This window comes from Ursus americanus, chromosome 27 (genome assembly GCF_024610735.1).
Source record: "Ursus americanus isolate L20-20 chromosome 27, mUrsAme1.1.p, whole genome shotgun sequence".
Classification (NCBI taxonomy): Eukaryota; Metazoa; Chordata; class Mammalia; order Carnivora; family Ursidae; genus Ursus; species Ursus americanus.
Genome location: NC_142153.1, coordinates 34,586,234 through 34,605,698, shown reverse-complemented (window position 1 = coordinate 34,605,698; position 19,465 = coordinate 34,586,234).

Sequence of the window (19,465 nt, the reverse complement as noted above, 5' to 3'; positions counted from 1 at the left end):
TTTGCATTCCTGCCAACAGTATAAGAGAGTTAGTTCCCCTTTCTTCACATGTTCCCCAACACCTGTTGTTTCTTGTGTTAGTATTAGCCATTCTGACAGGTGTGAGGTGATATCTCATTGTAATTTTGATTTGTAATTCCCTGATGATGAGTGATGTTGAGTATCTTTTCATGTATTTGTTGGCCATCTGTATATCTTCTTTGGAAAAATATGTATTTTGTTTTCTGCCCATTTTTTAACAATTAATTATTTTTTGGGTTGAGTTTGATCAGTTCTTTATAGATTTTGGATACTAATCCTTTATCAGACATGTCATTTGCAAATATCTTCTCCTATCTGAAGGTTGCGTTTTAGTTTTGTTGATTGTTTCCTTCTCTGTGCAGAAGCTTTTTATCTTGATGTAGTCCCAGTAGTTTATTTTTGCTTTTGTTTCCCTTGCCTTAGGAGTCATATCTAGTGAGAAGTTGCTACAGCTGACGTTAAAGAGATTATTGCCTGTGTTCTCCTCTAGGCTTTTGATTGTTTTCTGTCTTTCATTTAGGTCTTTCATCTTTATTTTTGCACATAGTGTAAGAAAGCGGCCCAGTTTCATTCTTTTCCGTGTTGCTGTCCAGTTTTCCCAAAACCATTCGTTGAATGACTGTCTTTTTTCCATTGAATATTCTTTCCTACTTTGTCAAAGATTAGTTGACCATATAGTTGTGGGCTCATTTCTAGGTTTTCTATTCTGTTCCATTGATCTAGGTTTCTGTTTTTGTGCCAGTACCATACAGTTTTGATGAGTATAGCTTTGCAATATAGTTTGAAGTCTAGAATTGTGATCCCTCCAACTTTGCTTTTCTTTTTCAAGATTGCTTTGGCTATTTGGAAACTTTTGTGGTTCCATACAAATTTTAGGATTGTTTGTTCTAGATCTGTGAAAGATGCTGGTGTGTGGTTTTTTTTGTTTGTTTTGTTTTGCTTTGTTTAAGATTTTATTTATTTGAGAAAGAGCAAGAGAGAGAGCATGAGTGGGGCAGGGGGAGGGACAGAGAGAGGGAAGCAGGCTCCCCACTGAGCAGGCAAACTCATAATTTTATATAGGCTTGCATAGGACTTGTAGAAAAAAATTTTAAGTTTTTTTATTAAGCGCACTGGTTCCATCTTTTATTTAATGCTATTGATTTTTACTACTATCAAACTTTATACTGGTTCCCATTGAATCTAACCCTAGTAGAACCTAGATTATAGTCTCTTGTTTCAAATTAACTTGCATATATATATATGCATATATATATATATATATAGAGAGAGAGAGAGAGAGAGAGAGAGAGAGATGGAGAGAGCGTTATTTTAAGGAACTGGCTCATGGCAATTATGGAAGTTGGCAAGTTAAAAATCTGCAAGGTGGGCCAGCAAGCTGGAAACCCAGGAGAGCCAATCTTATAGATGATGTCTGAAGGCCATCTCTGGAGAGTTATCTCTTGTTCGGGGGAAGTTGGTCTTCTTGTTCTATTCAGGTTCTTCTGATTAGATGAGGTCCATTCACATTATGGAGGGCAGTCCGCTTTTCTGTGTTCACAGATTTAAATGTCTATTTCATCCACAGCATCCTAATTGGAACACCCAGAATAATGTTTGATCGAACATCTTGTGTACCTCATGGTCCAGCCAAGTTGACACAAAGTGAACTATTACCAAAAGGGGCCTTTGTAGGACACCAAGAAATCATGCATGATATTATAGACGATCTGACACATATTAAGATCACGGAAGATGTTATCATGGTTATCATTGTTTAAAAAATTTAGTAATGATTATCAGTCTCTGTTTCTATTTTTCCAAAAAAGTATCATGAAAAGTAAGAATATATCTTGTATAGTAAAGGAGATATTATTACTTTTAAGATACATATATATGTATACTTATATACTTTTAAGATATTTATATACATATATATACACCTATTTCGTAGTCATTAACTTCCCTTAAATTGTTTATCTTTTTGGTGTTTTTAGCCCCTGGAAATTAAGCTAAAAACTATAACTTCTACCAATAATTAAATACTTGATGTCCTTCCAACTATTAAGCTTTTACAAGTTTTACTTACTGAACTGTTATTAATACTCAAAGTTGAGTTCATATGTTACCATACCTTTTTATCTTTTCATGATATCATTAATGCCCTAAACTGTGCTCTGAAATCATAGTATTATTGCTTCTATTTTTATCATAGTATATTCATCAATCAATTCATTTTTAGTGTTCAGAATTAGATTTTTAAAAGCTGTGATTCTGAACATTTCTTTTGACTCACTGAGCAGAAGAATTGAGATTAGATACTTTCTCAGTTCAATATCTAAATTGAGAAAGTATCTTTCTCAATCTATCTGAATTAAGATGACATTTTAGCTACGAAGCTTAGGAGCAATAGAAATTTACCTTGGCAAACACACTCTTCAACCCCGAGAAGTCTCTGAAAGGGAGAAGTAAGTAAAGGAAATAATATAACTTTTTATTATGATTTTGCATGTTCTTCATCTTAAAATAGAAATCACTAGAATATAGGGTTTGACCATGAAGGCACTTATTTGTCTAAGGTGGATACAGCTTAGAACATAAGACCAAAGCAAGATCTAGGCCCTACTATCCCCCAAATGTAATTCTATATCATAGAATTTTCAAATACATTTTGTTGTTGAAAAATGAATATAGTTTGGACACATTAAAAGAAAATGTATTTTTTGTCATTTGAAAGTAGTGGTGTTGAATTCGTAGGATAACAAGAATTTTACATCAATGACAATAAGAAAAATAAAGTAACAGTTTTGATAACAATATTTTATCAACCAAATACAATGATAATAGTGAAGACATTGCAGAAGTTATTACAAGAGCTGAATGATCTGCTTCCACTAAAATGCTAATGAGCCTGGTCCTTGCCCAAATTTTGGTTTGATAGAAACTACAAGAGGTAGCATGGTACATTAGGTTTTCAAATCTTGAAAATGTTAAAGAGGGTGGGGCGCTTGGGTGGCTCATTTGGTTAAGCATCTGACTTCAGCTCAGGTGATGTCAGGGTCCTGGATAGAGACCCACTTTGGGCTCCACACTCAGCAGGGTGTCTACTTCTCCCTCTGCCCCTCCCCCCACTTGTGCTGTCTCTCTCCCTCTCTCTCTCTCAAATACATAAATACATAAATATTTTTTAAAAAGTAAAATGTTGAAGGGGGTGAATTTGTAACCAAACCAAAATTTAAGAGAAATGCTTTAATTCTTAAACTACCAGTGTTCATTTTATTTTACTTTATTTTTTAAAGATTTTATTTATTTATTTGACAGAGAGAGAGACAGCCAGCCAGAGAGGGAGCACAAGCAAGGGGAGTGGGAGAGGAAGAAGCAGGCTCCCAGCAGAGCAGGGAGCCCCATGTGGGGCTCGATCCCAGGACTCTGGGATCACGCCCTGAGCCGAAGGCAGATGCTTAACGACTGAGTCACCCAGACACCCTAAAACTACCAGTGTTTTGGTGCATTAGAAGGTTATACCCTTTCTGCTCTCCCAGTTTTCTCCTAGAGCATATACCAGAGAGGGGGCTCATGAGTTACCAGGAGGAAAGTATAGATCTGGAAGTCCAAAGGCTGACTTCACTTCCAAGGTCTTGAAACAGTGGAGTACTCTAAAAAGATGTCATTTAGGGAATGAAATATCAATTTTATTGTTGGAAGATTTGGATATTTGGATCTGCTTTGGACCTGAGGTCAAAATGAAATTCTCCTCCTTGTCCTGATCAGGAGTAATGCAGAAGGGAGATTTTAGCATACAGCTCAGACACTAACCTTGTCATCTGCACTGGGATCACACACTGCCTCATGCCACTGAGACAGATATCTCCAGAAAAGCCCCATGAATTCAGCAACATGTAATACAATAATCTTCACCAACAAAGGGCATCAGAATGGACCATGTGTCCTCCTATTAATTGTCAAGAAAGAATGACAATTTACTTTTTATAGATTAAAGAAAGACATATGAATAGAGACAGAGGAAAACCATCCTTCATTCTTCCTTTAGTAGCCCAAGGAAAAATCTACATGAGTACAAATAAATAGGAAATAGATTAAATATGTATGATAATTTTTCACTGGATGTATAATCATGTATCAAAAAAAAAACTAATTAAAAATTATCCTCACCCAAAATATATTAAACAGAAAAATATGTGTGAATTAGTGATCATATCAGGAGTGCTTTATTTGAAAGACTGGACAAACTTAGATCCAGATAACTTAAATTATTTTGAATTACAGCTATATAACTTAAAATACTTAATGTATTCTGTATGTTCTACATTTGGCTAAAGCAGAATTGACCAGTCACACTGTATTATGTTTCCTATCAAAAAAAATGTTATCATTCAAATCATTTTGTATTAAAATATGACCTATCAGTCTAGGGGCACCTGGGTGGCTCACCTGGTTAAGCGCCTGCCTTCAGCTCAGGTTATGATCTCGGAGTCCTAGGATCCAGCCTTGCTTCCAGCTCCCTGCCCAGCGGGGAGTCTACTTCTCCCTCTAGCTCTCCCCCTTCTCCCACTCATGCTCTCTCCCTCTCTCTCAAATAAATAAAATCTTTAAAAAAATATATGACATATCAGTCTAACAATTTGGACTCAAGTTCTTTGAAGAGTAATTTGAAAGTTAAAGATTAAATACCCATCTTTGTGAAAAGACATTAAATACATATCAAATATCAATGCAGGCAGTTTTGACCTTCTTATATTTCTTACATTTATATCCTATTGGTATACCAGGTTGGAATATGAAATATCTCATCCTTGGTGATATACTTGAGGAACTATTTCAGTTGACATTAGCTATAAATTGACTTAATTTTACAAGCATTTTTCATATGCCTGTGTTTAGCATAAAAGCATGACTCCATTGTTGAGCAAATATTAAATTTTCCAGACATTTTTATTGTTACGCAGCCAGAGTTCTGTTTGAATTATCTGCACATAAATAAATACACATTTATATGTTAAAGCAAAAACACATATACCTAGAATTGAACTCTTGGAAGATGGAAAGGTCTCTGAGAATACATATGACTATTGAAATAGGGCCCTCTTGGGGCGCCTGGGTGGCTCAGTCGTTAAGCATCTGCCTTCTGCTCAGGGCGTGATCCCAGAGTCCTGGGATCAAGCCCCGCATCAGGCTCCTCTGCTGGGAGCCTGCTTCTTCCTCTCCCGCTCCCCCTGCTTGTGTTCCCTCTCTCGCTGGCTGTCTCTCTCTCTGTCAAATAAATAAGTAAAATCTTTTTTTTTTAAAAAAAAGGGCCCTCTGGTTTCTGGATGTCATCAGAACTGACTTTGAGTATATATTGTAGGTAAAAGGGAACTGCACTGAATGCCGTTATTATCTGGCTATAAGATTCTTATAACTAGAGAGACCTATTTTGAATAAGACAATTAGAAACTCAGAAATTACTTTAAAGCATAGGTATAGGGGTACAAAATTAAAAGGTAAAGCTAGTATTTTGGAATTTTAAGGCTAGAAAGATTAACAAACACTTTCTTTTACAAATAGAAAATATAAGAATTGAATAAGTGACTTCAAGTTTATATAGTCTGGATCATTTCTGAAACTAGATTTAAAGAATTTTTTTTAAAGATTGACATTTATTTATTTATTTATTTATTTATTTATTTATTTATCTATTTATTTATTTTTACTTGAGAGAGAGAAAGAGAGCACTTGAGCATGGGTAGGGGCAGAGGGAGAAGCAGATTCCTGCTGAGCAGGGAGTCCGACATGGGGCTAGATCCCAGGACCCTGGGATCATGATCTGAGCCGAAGGCAGGTTCTTAACTGACTGAGCCTCCGAGGCGCCCCAGATTTAAACAATTTAAATTCAACCTCCCTTCAATGTCCATTCTGATGGTAGGACAAGGAAGGAACAGGAATAGCTATTTAGTGCACAGAATATATGAATGAAACCTCCAGGAGAGGTGCAGAGTACTACCTGCTAGCCCATTCACCATGGCCTCTTTCTCCTGCATTTCTCATTTTCTTATATAAGAAATGAAGCACTGAGTGCAAAATAATTTGCTCATGTCAAATTCAGACTTTTATTATTTTTAAAAGCTATTTTTATCAGACATTGGAAGGATATTCAGAAGTTGTAAAAGGGCCAAAACAACTAATGCATAAGGAAACAACAGTAGTTCATTAATATTTACTTATTTATTTTTAATATATAGTTGACCCTTGAACAACCTGACTTTGAACTGCATAAGTCCACTTATACACAGATTTTTTACTGTATGGTACTGGAAATGTATTTTGTCTTCCTTATGATTTTCTTCATAAAATTTTCTTTAGCTTACTTTATTGGTAGAATACAGTACATAATATATATAACATACAAAATACATATTAATTGACTGTTATTTGAAGCCTTCTGGTCAACAGTAGGCTATTAAGTTTTGCGGGAGTCAAAACTTATTGCTGGAAATACTCCTTATTCTTCTTTGTCTGATATTAATAGAGACATTCTAACTTCATTTAGATTCATGTTTGCCTGGTACGCGGTTCACTTAAACCATCTTATTTAATATATTTAAGATGAATTTCTATTAGGCAGAATATACTTGGGTTTTGTGTTTTTTTTATCCAGTTTGAATCTTTTAGTCAATATATCTAAACTATTTACATTAAATATAATTATTGAAATGATTCATGTAGGTTTTACCTGTTCCTTTATTTCTTTCATTTTTTAATTTTTTTTCCATTTTTTTCTCTGCCTTCACCCTTTCTTCCCTTCATTTAGTATACTGAATTTTTTTTTTTTTTTGGAATTTGATTTTAATATCTCTATTTTTTACTCTATATGTTTATATTACTTTTAGTGACTACCTAATTCCAAAAGTATTCAGAGTTAGTGTTTTACCACTTAAAGTAAGACATTGGACACTTAAAACCATATAAACCCCTCTTTCCCCCACTGCATTTTATGTATTGCCATATCTATTGTACTACATATATTGAACAACTTCCTACAAAATATTATTATTTTGCTTTCAATAATTACACATTTTTATTTTTTTAAGATATATTTATTTAGTTTGAGAGAGAGAGAGCAGGAAGAGGAAGGGCATAGGGACAGAGAGAATCTCAAGCATACTCCCTGCTGACACTGATGCAGGGCTCAATCACATGACCCTGAGATCATGACCTGAGCTGAAACCAAGAGTCAGACCCTCAATTGACTGATCCACCTAGGCATCCCAATAATCACACATTTTTCAAGAATAAAGGAGAGATAATTTTCTATTCTTCCTACCTAAACATTTGGCAGTTCTGAAACTCTTTCATCATTTCTAAAGTTTAAATTTTCCCTCTGGTCTCACATTTTTGTAGAACTTCTTCAGCATTTCCTTTAGAGTAGCACTTACAATGGATTTTCTTAGTGTCTCATCATCTGAGAATGCCTAACTTGGCCTTCATTCCCGAAAGGTATTTCACCTGCACAGAGTTTTGAGTCAATAGCTTCTTTTCTCTTGTCCCTTGAAAGGCATTGCCCACCTTCTGTTTTCCTCATTTCATCATGAAAAGTATGGAGTTATCTAAATGGTATTGCCCCTGTATAAAACTCTTTTTTTTCTCCATTAGCATTCAATGTATCTGTACGTGGTTTTCTTTGAGTCTATCTTCTTTAGGGATTGCTGTGTATTTTTGATCTGTAAATAAATTTAGGAAGCTTTCAGCCATGATTTCTTCTCCCATACCTGTGTCTTTTTCCTCTCCTTCAAGAAGTTCAGTAAGAAAAATATTAGAACTTTGATATTTTCCTGGCAGTTTCCAAGGCTCTCATCATGTAATTTTTTTCTTATTTCTCTGCTCTTCAGATTGTATAACTTTTATGTATCTCTTTTGGAGTTTGCTTTCTCTTTTTCCTCATCACTATCCTGCTATTGAGTCTACCCCATACAGTATTTAGTTTCAGGTATTATATTTTTAAGCTCTGTAATTTTCATTTGGTTTATTTGTGTAGTCTCTATTTCTCTAATAAGAATTTTTTCTCTTTCCTCTTATTTTTTTGTTGCCATATCAGTCATTTTTTACTAGTTTTGATTTGTCTCCCCAATTCGTGTACTAGTCTTTACTGTTCAGCATCTTCTGGTAATTGGCTGTTTTTTGTTTTGTTTTGTTTTGTTTTGTTTTGATAGTTTGTTCACTTTTTTTAGTTCTGATCAGTGGGAAAGTTAGGATGCAAGAGTTATTCAACCTGAGCCAGCAGACACTAAAGCTCGCAATGTTTAACTTGGAAACGAGTGATCAAAAAAGATAGTGAAAAAAGAGAAAAAACCCGTAAAATAATAACCAGGGCATATTGATCAAATGCAAGAGGTCAGATTTTTAAAATTTTAGTCAAGATATAGGTTGTGGTTAACAAATTTTATCTGACTTTTTTCCTCATTTTTCTTCAGATAAGAAAATTAAGAATGAAACATTGACACTACATCAAAATTAATTCATTCAGGAATTTCGGAGTTCCCTTAAAAATTTCTTCAATCATGTGTGGGTAATGATGGTAATGTTTTCAACTCAAAGGATATACTTAGTGTAACTAACAGCTTAACATAGAACATTTTAAAGCTACAGCAGTCAACAATATGAGGCAGAAATGTTGAAAAAAAATGTGTATAATGAAATGAAGAACTCAGTCTGAATTTTAAAAGGATCAGAGTGTTTCAGGAAAAATTATTACATATCAACATAAAATAAAATGGGTCTACTCAAATAACTATAATTCAAGTACAAAGAATATTACAAATATCCGGAGAAGAACATATTTTTATATACAAACAAAATTAGTCTGTATCAAGTAGATATTTAGGGAAAATATTTAAATTTTTTACCTAGTAAATTTGTCTTTATATGTCAGCATAATTAATGCAAGAAAATATTAAAAATTCAAAGACCCTTATAAATATTCCTTATTAAAAATTGATTTGAAGTTGTATGGCAGCCAGATGTCATGGTCTAAAATGCCTAACACTGATCAACTCATTAAAAATAAACTTCAAATAACAAGAAATAACAAAATTGTGATTACACAATATTGAAGATCTTACTGCTCCTCAATATATATATATAATTCTTATATATATATATTATTCATATATATTACTATCTCTTTTATCCATGTGCACTGGAGGATTATCATTCTCTGGTTCCTTGAAGTGGGTATGATCATGTGAATTGTTTGGGTAGTGTTATATGATCAGAAGAATTAAAGATCTGGCTTACAGTCACCCATTCTTTTTCTCTTCCACTGCCAACTTGGAGGACATTTTGAGATAGTGGCATGTTAAGATTGTGGAGCCATCTTCAAGTTGGATATTCAAGTGACCACAATAAGACCAATCTGCCATAGCCATGAAGTGTGAGGGAAAAATAAATCTTTGTTGTTATTTGTAACTGAGATTTAGAGTTGCCTGTTACTTAAAAATAGCTGAGTAAAGAATGACTGGTGAACACAATATAATATGAATAACTTAGTTCCTTCAGGCTGCTATGATGAAATATCATAGACCTTTTATCTTATAAACAACAGAAATTTATTACTTTTTAAATATATTAAAATTAATTTAAAATCTGTTTTGTCTGATGTTAGTATAGTAATTCCAGCTCACTATTGTTTAGTGTTTATATGGCATTTCTTTTTCCTTCCTTTTGCTTTCAACCTCTTTTGTCTTTAAATCTAAACTATTTATTATAGACTGCATATAGTTGGATTATGTTATTTTTAAAACTATTCTTTCAATTTTTGTCTTGTTTGGAGTGTTTACTGATTTATATTTCTTGCAATTATTGATAGAGTATCAATACAAACAAGAGCCATCTCGCTTTTGTTTCCTATCTGTATTGTCTTTCTTTGTTTCTCTATTCCTCTATTACTGCCTCTTTTTTTGTTAAATAGATATTTTCTATTGTATTATTTTAATTCTTTTGTTGTTTCTGTTACTATACTAATTATTTTCTTAATGGTTGCTGTGGTAATTAAAATGAATATCTCACCAATAAGAGTATAGTTTGGATTAATGCCAATTTAATTTCAATAGTGTACAAAAACTTTCTATATAGCTCTATTTCCTACCTACTCTTTGTGGCATTATCCTATGCAAACTCCAAACTCCAACTTTATACATTAGGTGCTCCTCAACACAGATTTATAAGTATTGATTTATTTTGTTGTCTTTTAAATGAGATGGGGAAAAATAGTTACACAAAAATACACTTATATTTGATTTAAAAATGATTTAACGCAACTAATGAATCATCGAACTTTACATCGGAAACCGGGGATGTACTGTATGGTGACTAACATAATATAATAAAAAATCATTAAATTAAAAAAATGATTTTTATAGTCATCCCTATTCTACAGTTAGTTTTGTTTGTTTTGTTTTTAATGTCAGTTTAATTTATTTTCTGGAGTCTCTTTATTATAAGCTGAAGGACTCACCTAAGTATCGATCTTGTGTCAGGTTTGCTAGTGATTATTCTCTCAGTTTTTATTTGGAGGTGGCTTAAATTTTACTTCACTTTTACTAATATTTTGTTGGATATAGAATTTTTGATTGGCAGTCTTTCTTTCAACATATCTAATCATCACAGTGCTTCTGGCCTCCGTGGTATTTGACGAGGAATCATATTTTCACCTTATTGTGGATCCCTTGTCCTTAATACATTATTTCTTTCTTGCTTCTTTCACAATTTTCTCTTTGTCTTTGACATCAACATTTTGATGAGGTGTGGATCGCTTCAAGTTTATGCTAATTGGAATTCATTGAGCTTCTTAGATATGTAACTGAGATTTCCATCATATTCAGGAATTTTCTGACCAGTATTTATTCAAATACTCTCTCTGTCCCTTTCTACTTCTCCTCCATATATATATATATATATATATATATATATATATATATATATATATATATGAATATGTATGGGCACCTGAAGGTGTCCCACAGATCTTTGAGGCCCTGCTACATTTCTTTGTTCTTTTTTTTTCTGTTCCTCAGATTTGATAATCTCAATAGATCTATGTCCAAATTCATTGTTTCTTACTTCTTTATTCTGCCAGCTCCATCCTGTTGTTCAGCCCTTAAAATACATTAAGCAGTGTATCACTGTTTTACTTATTGTGTTTTAACCCCAGAATTTTTATTTGTTTTGTAATTTCTGTTCTCTATTTAGAAAGATTTCCACTAGTTTTTTTAGATATTAATTATTTGAGCACATTTAAAATAGCAAATTTAAAGTATTTCTCTCTTAAATTCAACACCTGGAGTCCCTCATCCTCAGTTTCTACTTACTGCTTCTTTTCCTATATTGGCCCATATATGGTTTGCATGGCTTATAATTTTTTTCTTAACCACCATACATTTTAAGTAATATAATGTGGCAACTCTAGATATTGGATCTCCGTCCTTCCAAGAGTTTGCTCTTGTTTATTTTTTGTTTTGTTTTAGCAGTTTGCAGAACTAATTTTTTAAAGTACACATTCTGTGTAGAGTAAGCGTTCTGGGTGGCCAATGGAATCTCTATACATTGTTGCTTAGTTATCAGCTAATAATTGGTCAAAGATATTCTTACATGCTGGAACTAATAAATCTTCCAGCTTTTGTCAACAGACTCTGTGTTTAAGGGCATTCATTTGATGCTCAGGCAGGTTGTTTATATTTATGCCTTTCCCCTCATTTCCTGCTTGCACAGAACCACAGGACAAAGGTGAGGGCTAGAGCCATCGCAGTTGTGTCTAGGCATGCAAACACTCCTGACATGCAAATAACCCTATGTATCCCTGTAATCCTCCGCATTTCCCAAAACGTATCACAGCTTTTCAGAGTTCTCTATGGTTATCTGATTCCTCAGCTTTCCTTTTTAGGGTTTTTGTCATTTTGCTGTTTATTTAAACTATTATTGTCACCTCAAACAGCTACAGTGTTAAACAATTTGCTGATTGTTTTTGATAAACATTCCCAGGGAAAAGGCTGTTCATGAATTGGGAGAACTTTAAGGAAGTCGATTAAAGACAAGTCTGCAAGTGTTATTTTCTAGGGAACTTTCAGACATGTCAAATAATGACAGTAATCTTGGAATGTGACTTTGAATGAATATCCACCTCTCTCTTTCCTTTCCAGCTTCTGTAAGGTGGTTATACTCAAGTCTCCCATAGAGCTGGGAGAGAATAATGGCAAAAGCGCAAGTTAAAACATCACAAAGTTCACTGTTATTCTGTTCTTTCCCACATTCATCCGCTTTTTTCTAAAATAACCATTCATTAGATAGTTGCAATTCACTGCTTAATTTCTAGAGTTATGAATACTTTGATTTTGAATTTTTTCCCCCAATTCTCTCATTGCTATGAGTATGAAGAAGACTTCCAAGAGGTTCTTTCTCTGCCACTTCTGCTGACATCACTCCCTCTTTACTATTTCTTATTCAAATGCATTGGAATTATCTTATTTACTTCAAATTATAATCTTTTTTGCTTCCCCAAGGCCTCATCCGTATTACTATCTGCTCTGAATAAATTTTATGCCTCAGTCTTAAAGAATTTAATCTTAAAAAGGGCTTTCCTTATGTCTCTCTTAATATGTTATAATTGTCTACTATAAATTACCATAGAATACTATGGTTTAAATTACAATCATTGCATTTGAATTTTTTTAGTTAAATATCTGTCATCTTTAATTGTAAGGTTGTAAGGTCTGCGAGATCGTGAATCAATTCTGTCTCATTCCTTGCATCATTTGTAGGACCTCGCATAATGAAGCTATGTGAGTATAAGGTGTTTATCAAAAATTTGCATAGCAATTAAGTACTGACAGGTTTTAAAAATTATATGTCCAATCATTTATTGGTTGAAAGCTTAAAATTGACATATATTTGGGACAAATCTGGATTGTGTGATGTTTTAGTTGATATGTGTGAGGAGCATAATATTTGTAGGGTTTCCATTCCTATCTTCATTTAAATATTAATGTGAAAAATTATTACACACTGCACTACCCACACACATAAGGTGAAGAGGGAGATTAACTAAAAGGTGTGTCTTTTTATTCTGGGAATATCATGTGTTTCTCACAAGACAGCTTCCCCAAAGGCATATATTATTGTCAGATTTCTCCTTTGTACATCCCAACTAGTAGTAGAAGATTAAGAAAGAATTCTATGATCAAGAATGCTTCAGAATATATATTTGGTGGAACATTTTTACCTAAGAGTACATTCTTTATGAGGGAAAAAAACTAGCAATGAGTATGTACTTTTGTATTTATGTCAGATTGTTACAGTAAAATGATAGACGGTAATGAAGATCTTTGCTGCTTTCTGTTAAGTGATTTTATTTCACTTTTAGCGAGGTTTTAGAATAGAATTTTGCTACTTTATTTCAGGTAGGCAGGTTTGGGGCACTCATTCAAAGAGTCACAATCAGTTTCTCATTAATGGTGTATTATACATGTGGATCCTGTGCACATTTTAATTCCCCCAAAATTGAAAGATATATTATATTTGGAGATAAAAAATGCTGTTTACTTGATTTCAGACTGCATTTATTTGATTGAGCAAATATATCATGCTGCCTTAAAATCAAGTTGTTTATTTTCTTAGTATAAATAATTCTGTTACTACGTTTGATGGGAGATTGTTCTCCTTTTGTCCATCATAGGAGATGACTTAAAGTAGCATTAATTAATTAATCACTAAAATTACAAAAAGCTATTATGCCCCAAACAGTCAAGGATTTGTCTTCCTTCCACTCCCCAGTTGCCATGAGTGCTCATCCAGAATAACTTACCAGGTCCTTTAAAAAATATATAATTTCCTGGGGCACCTGGGTGGCTCAGTCCGTTAAGCTTCTGCCTCGGCTCAGATGATGATCGCAGGGTCCTGGGATTGTGCTCCATGTGGGCCTCCCTGCTGAGTGGGGAGTCTCCTTCTCCCTCTCCCTCTCCCTCTGGCCCTCCCCCTACTCATGCTCTCTCTGTCTCTCTCAAATAAATAAAATCTTTAATATATATATATATATATATATATATATATATTTCCTAAAGTTGATTGCATAGTAAATAAATCATGAAACAAATGGGTTTAAAGGTAGACAGAATGTTGACCTCACCCAATATTTGGATTCAAAAATTTGACACCCCAAAAAATCAAATCAGAAAATCATAAAAGTAAGGGTATGAAACAGCATCTTGAAAGGTTAGACCTAGTAGATATTTGTTCAGAATGAATGTGATCCTTTAGATAGGTCTGTCAACAAAACACTATCAGAGTGCCTATTTGTTGGCTGCCATAGTTATGTAAGAGAATTAATGATCAAAACGGAGGCAACCTAGAGTAAGGCTTTCCTGCTATTCTCTGCTGTCCTAATTTAGGACTCCCATACCTTCATCTGCATTTCTGTTAGTTCACCCACAAGTTCAGCAATACCTTGGACCTCACAGTTTTAGAAATATGCATGTATAGGGTATCCGAAGACATTTATTCTGGCTGATTTTCCTAGAGTTGAGATGTGGTTAAATGACTCATATGAAGTCTAAAACAATTATTGGAAAATGTTAAAACTAGAATTCAGTTTCCTTTCTTTAAAATCTAATGTGTTTTCACCTTATTCAAACATCTTTTCATCTCAACTGTTAGTTGAGATTGTCCCTATACTTTATTCTTTTCGAACTCACAAATGTGGTGATATACATATTCTTATATTTATTTATTTTTCTTATTTTTTTTACTTCCCAAAGTATAACATTCATTCAGTCTTGCCTAAAAGCATAGCAATTTGCTCTAGGAAGAAATTATGCAAATGACCTCACTCTCCTTAAAGAGGCTGCACTCTGCCAATCCAACTAGACTCTTCCACTGAGCCATTACTGCTCTTACATCCAGACATCCTGTGGAGTGAGAAGATTCCCCTCAAAATTCTGGGGAGTGACAAACAGGGTCTTTCTTCTCTGGGACTCCTCAGCTTGTAGACACTCAAAAATATAAACTCAGTTGCTTTCTGAGAATTCTTGTTGCCCCTAGCTGATTAAATGTATCTCTACTGTGAGATAAAACTAGCTCATAAGTTTTCATTTTTTAAATTTACAGTTCTATGTTGTTGTTGTTGTTTAATAAATCCTTTAGGACATTTTTTCCTTCAAAACTAAGCTTTTCAATTCTGAATATTCACAAGTTTTAAAAAGCTTTATTGTGGTTTAATGTGTATAGAATAAATTGAGCTGTTTTAAGACTATAGTTCAATGACTCTTAAAAGATTTATGGAATGTGGGACTATCAATGCAGTCCAATTCTAGAACATTTTCATTATCACAAACATTTCTCATGCCAGTTTGCACTCAGTCCATTCCCCACCCTCCAGACTCAGGCAACCTGTAATCTACTTTTTGTCTTTGCACATTTACCTTTTCTAGATATTTCATATAAATATACTGTTGCAATGTGTGGTCTTTTGCATCTGACTTCTTTCACATAGTATAATGTGTTTGAAGTTATTACTGAAATTGTGATAGGAATTGCATAACATCTGTAGATCGATTTGGGGACAATTGCTATTTTAATAACTTTATTTTTTTAAGATTTTATTTATTTGAGAGAGAGAGAGAGAAAGTGAGAGAGAGCATGAGCAGGGGGAGAGGCAGATGAAAAGGGAGAGGCAGACGTCCCCACAGAGCAGAGAGCCTGATATGGGGCTTGATCCCAGGACCCTGGGGTCATGACCTGAGCTGGAGGCAGACACTTAATTGACTGAAACACCCACTAGCCCCTATTTTAATAACCTTGAATCTTCTAATTAAATAATGTGAAATTGCCCTCTATATAGATTTTTTTAATGTTTTGATATAATATATATATTTTTTAGTTTTCAGTATAAATTTTTTGTACTTTAAAAAAAATACTTCTAAGGATTTTATTCTTTGTGATACTCTTATATCAGGGAATTATTTAGTTAATTTCATTTTCAGATAATTCATTGCTGGTGCACAGAAATATAATAGATTCATTCTTTAACTATTTGGTTGAATTCATATATGAAATCATCTGTGACTTAGCTTCTTTTTTCTTTTAAATTACTAAATTACTTTTAAATTTTAAATTACTAAATTACTTTTAAAAATTTTACATTACTAAATCAGTACTTTTACTTCTTATAAATCTGTTTAAATTTGAATTAGTTTCAGTAATTGAGTCTCCTTAGGAATCAAGTTCACTAAATAACCCTAATTTGTTGCCATGAAGTTGCTCATAATATTCCCTAATAATATTTTAATTTCTGAAGTCAGTAATAATATCCCTTTCTTTAATCTTTCATCCCTGATTTTGGAATTTGTGTCTTCTTTCTTTCTTTCTTTCTTTGGTCCATCTAGCTAAAGATTTGTCAGTTTTGCTCATCTTGTCAAATAAATTTCAGCTTTTAATTATTCAATGTTTTAAAATAGTTTATCAAATTTCAGTCTAATTTTGATTATTTCCTTTTTTCTATGTGCTCTGGGTGTAGTTGGCTCTTCATTTCTTTGTTTAATGAAGAAGAAGATATTGTTATAGATCAGTTATTTGTTCTATTCTAAAATGTACTTTACAGTATAATTTTCTTCTAAGCATTGTTTTAAATACATATAATAATTTTGTTATGTTGTCTTTTCATTTTCATCCAAGTCAAAATATTTCTTAAGTCTCTTGAGTTAAGAAGTAGGGGAATTCTGTTGAATTCTCAAAAATTTAAAACATTTCCCCAAGAGATATTTAGAAGTATGCTATTTAATTTCTAAATAAGTGGACTTGAAAATTTTCTTCTATTATTTTGTAGTTGATTATCACTGTGGTTAGGGAACATCCTTTGAAAAAGTTCAATCCTTTTATGTTTATTGTCTTTTTAAAAATATAATCTAGTATGTGCTCTGTTCTAGAGAATAGCTCATGTACACTTTGAAAGAATTCTGCCATTGTTGGGTGAATTATTCTGGAGATATTATTTAGTTCAGTTTGTCAGTAGTTTCTAAGTGCCTTATAAACTCATTGATTTTCTGTCTTGATAATTCTATTCATTATTGAGTGTGGACATTACATACAATCTTCATTACTGTTGAATTGTCCTCGTCGTCCTTCAGTCTGTCAGTTTTTAATGTCATATACTTTGGAGCACTATCTCTTTCAGTATACATACATGTACATATATAGGGATATATGAATGTATAAGATTATGTACATATGATTACATATGATTATATAAAATTATATATATGCATATAAATATTTTTACATATACACTTCCAATGATTGGCCCCTTTTTTTAAAGATTTTATTTATTTGAGAGAGAGAGAGAGAGAGAGAGACAGCATGAGCGGGGGGAGAGGGAGAAGCAGGCTCCCCACTGAGCAGGGACGGTGACATGAGGCTCAATCCCAGGACCATGGGATCATGACCTGAGTCAAAGGCAGACACTTAACTGACTGAGCCACCCAGGCACCCCCATTGGTCTCTTTATTATTATAAAATTACTATTTTTGTCTACTAATAATTTTGCCTTAAAATCTATTTTGTCTGATAATATATGTATATTTTATATTATATATATTATTTATACATAGTCACTTTTTGTTGGACATATCTTCAACCTATGTGTATATTTGAATATAAAGCGTGTATTTTTTCAATGAAATACAGTTGGATTTTTTTCTTTTTAAAAAATATCTTCTGGGGGCACCTGGGTGGTTCAGACGCTTAAGCGTCTGCCTTCAGCTCAGGTCATGATCCCAGGGTCCTGGGATCGAGCCCTATATGGACTTCCAGGCTCCATGAGGAGTCTGCTTCTCCCCTCTCCCTCTCCCTCTGTGTGCTCTCTCTCAAATAAATAAATAAATCTTAAAAAAAAATTAAAAATAAATAAATAAATAAAAATCACTTCTGGAAATCTCTGCCTTTGAAATGGAGTGTAGAACCTATTTGCATTTAATGTTATTATTAACATATCTGGGTCTATGTCTGCCAGTTTACTCTTTGTTTTCTATATGTTTTGTGTCTTTTGGTTTCTCTGTTCTTTTACCACCCCCATTTAAAAAAATACTTTCTAATGTATCATTTTAATATATTAGTTATTTTTTATTATTCTAAGTACTTTTCTTAGTGGTTGCTTTGGGGATTATTATATTATTGATGTATTAATATTTATTATTATCATCTATTTCTGATTAATACTAATTAATTTCAGTAAAATATAGAAAATTTGCTCCACCGTAGATCCATTTTCTCCTCTTCCAGCTATACGTTGACAGTGGATGTTGTACTATTTAGATCTTAAAATTTCTTGCAACAGTGTTTAATGGATTCGGTGTACCAGTTTTGCATTCCTTTTTAAAGTGTATTTATAAATATCTTATTCTTTGTGATATGGAATTTAGTTTTATTCTACTGTGGTTGTAAATATTTATTTGTTTTATATCAACTTTATACATTTATTAGGATTTGTTTTATAACTTAACGTACAGTCCGTAGTAGGGAATATGCCATATGCACTTGGTAAGAATGTATATTTAGCATTGGTTTTGTGGAGTGCTCTATAGGTATCTGTCATATGTAATTGTTTTATACTCTTTTCAAGTTCTTTACTTACTTGTCCATGTTTTGCCTAGTTGTTTTAATCATTATTGAGTGAGATATTGATGTCTCAAACTATATTTTTTAACTGTCTGGTTTTTTTCCTCACTTCAGTTTTTGCTTCATGTATATTTGGGTCTTGTTATTAGATTTTTATGTGTCTCTACATTTTATATATTCATGATAGATTGACCTTTTATCATTGTTAAAACTTCCTCTTTATCGCTAATGACTTTGCTTTTGCTTTAACTTGTATATTTTCAGATACTAGTATAGCTAGCCTTGTTCTTTCATTGTAGGGGTTTGCATTATACTATATATTTTTTCCATTCTTTAATGTTCAGCATGTTTGTATCTTTTAATCTAAGGTGATAGGAGTATAGATACCATATAGTTCATTTAGTTCACATAGTTTATTTGCACATCATTTTTTAAATAATTTTTATTTTGTTATATTAGTCACCGTACAGTACATCCCCAGTTTTTGATGCAATGTTCCATGATTCATTATTTACGTATAACACCCAGTGCACCATGCAATATGTGCCCTCCTTAATACCCACCACCAGCCTATCCCAATCCCCCACCCCTCCCCTCTGAAGCCCTCAGTTTGTTTCCCAGAGTCCATAGTCTATCATGGTTCATTCCCCCTTCTTTTTACCACCCCCTTCATTCTTCCCTTCCTTCTACAGATCTCCCTGCTATTCCTTATGTTCCATAAATGAGTGAAACCATATAATTGTCTTTCTCCGCTTGACTTATTTCACTTAGCATAATCTCCTCCAGTCCCATCCATGTTGCTTCAAATGTT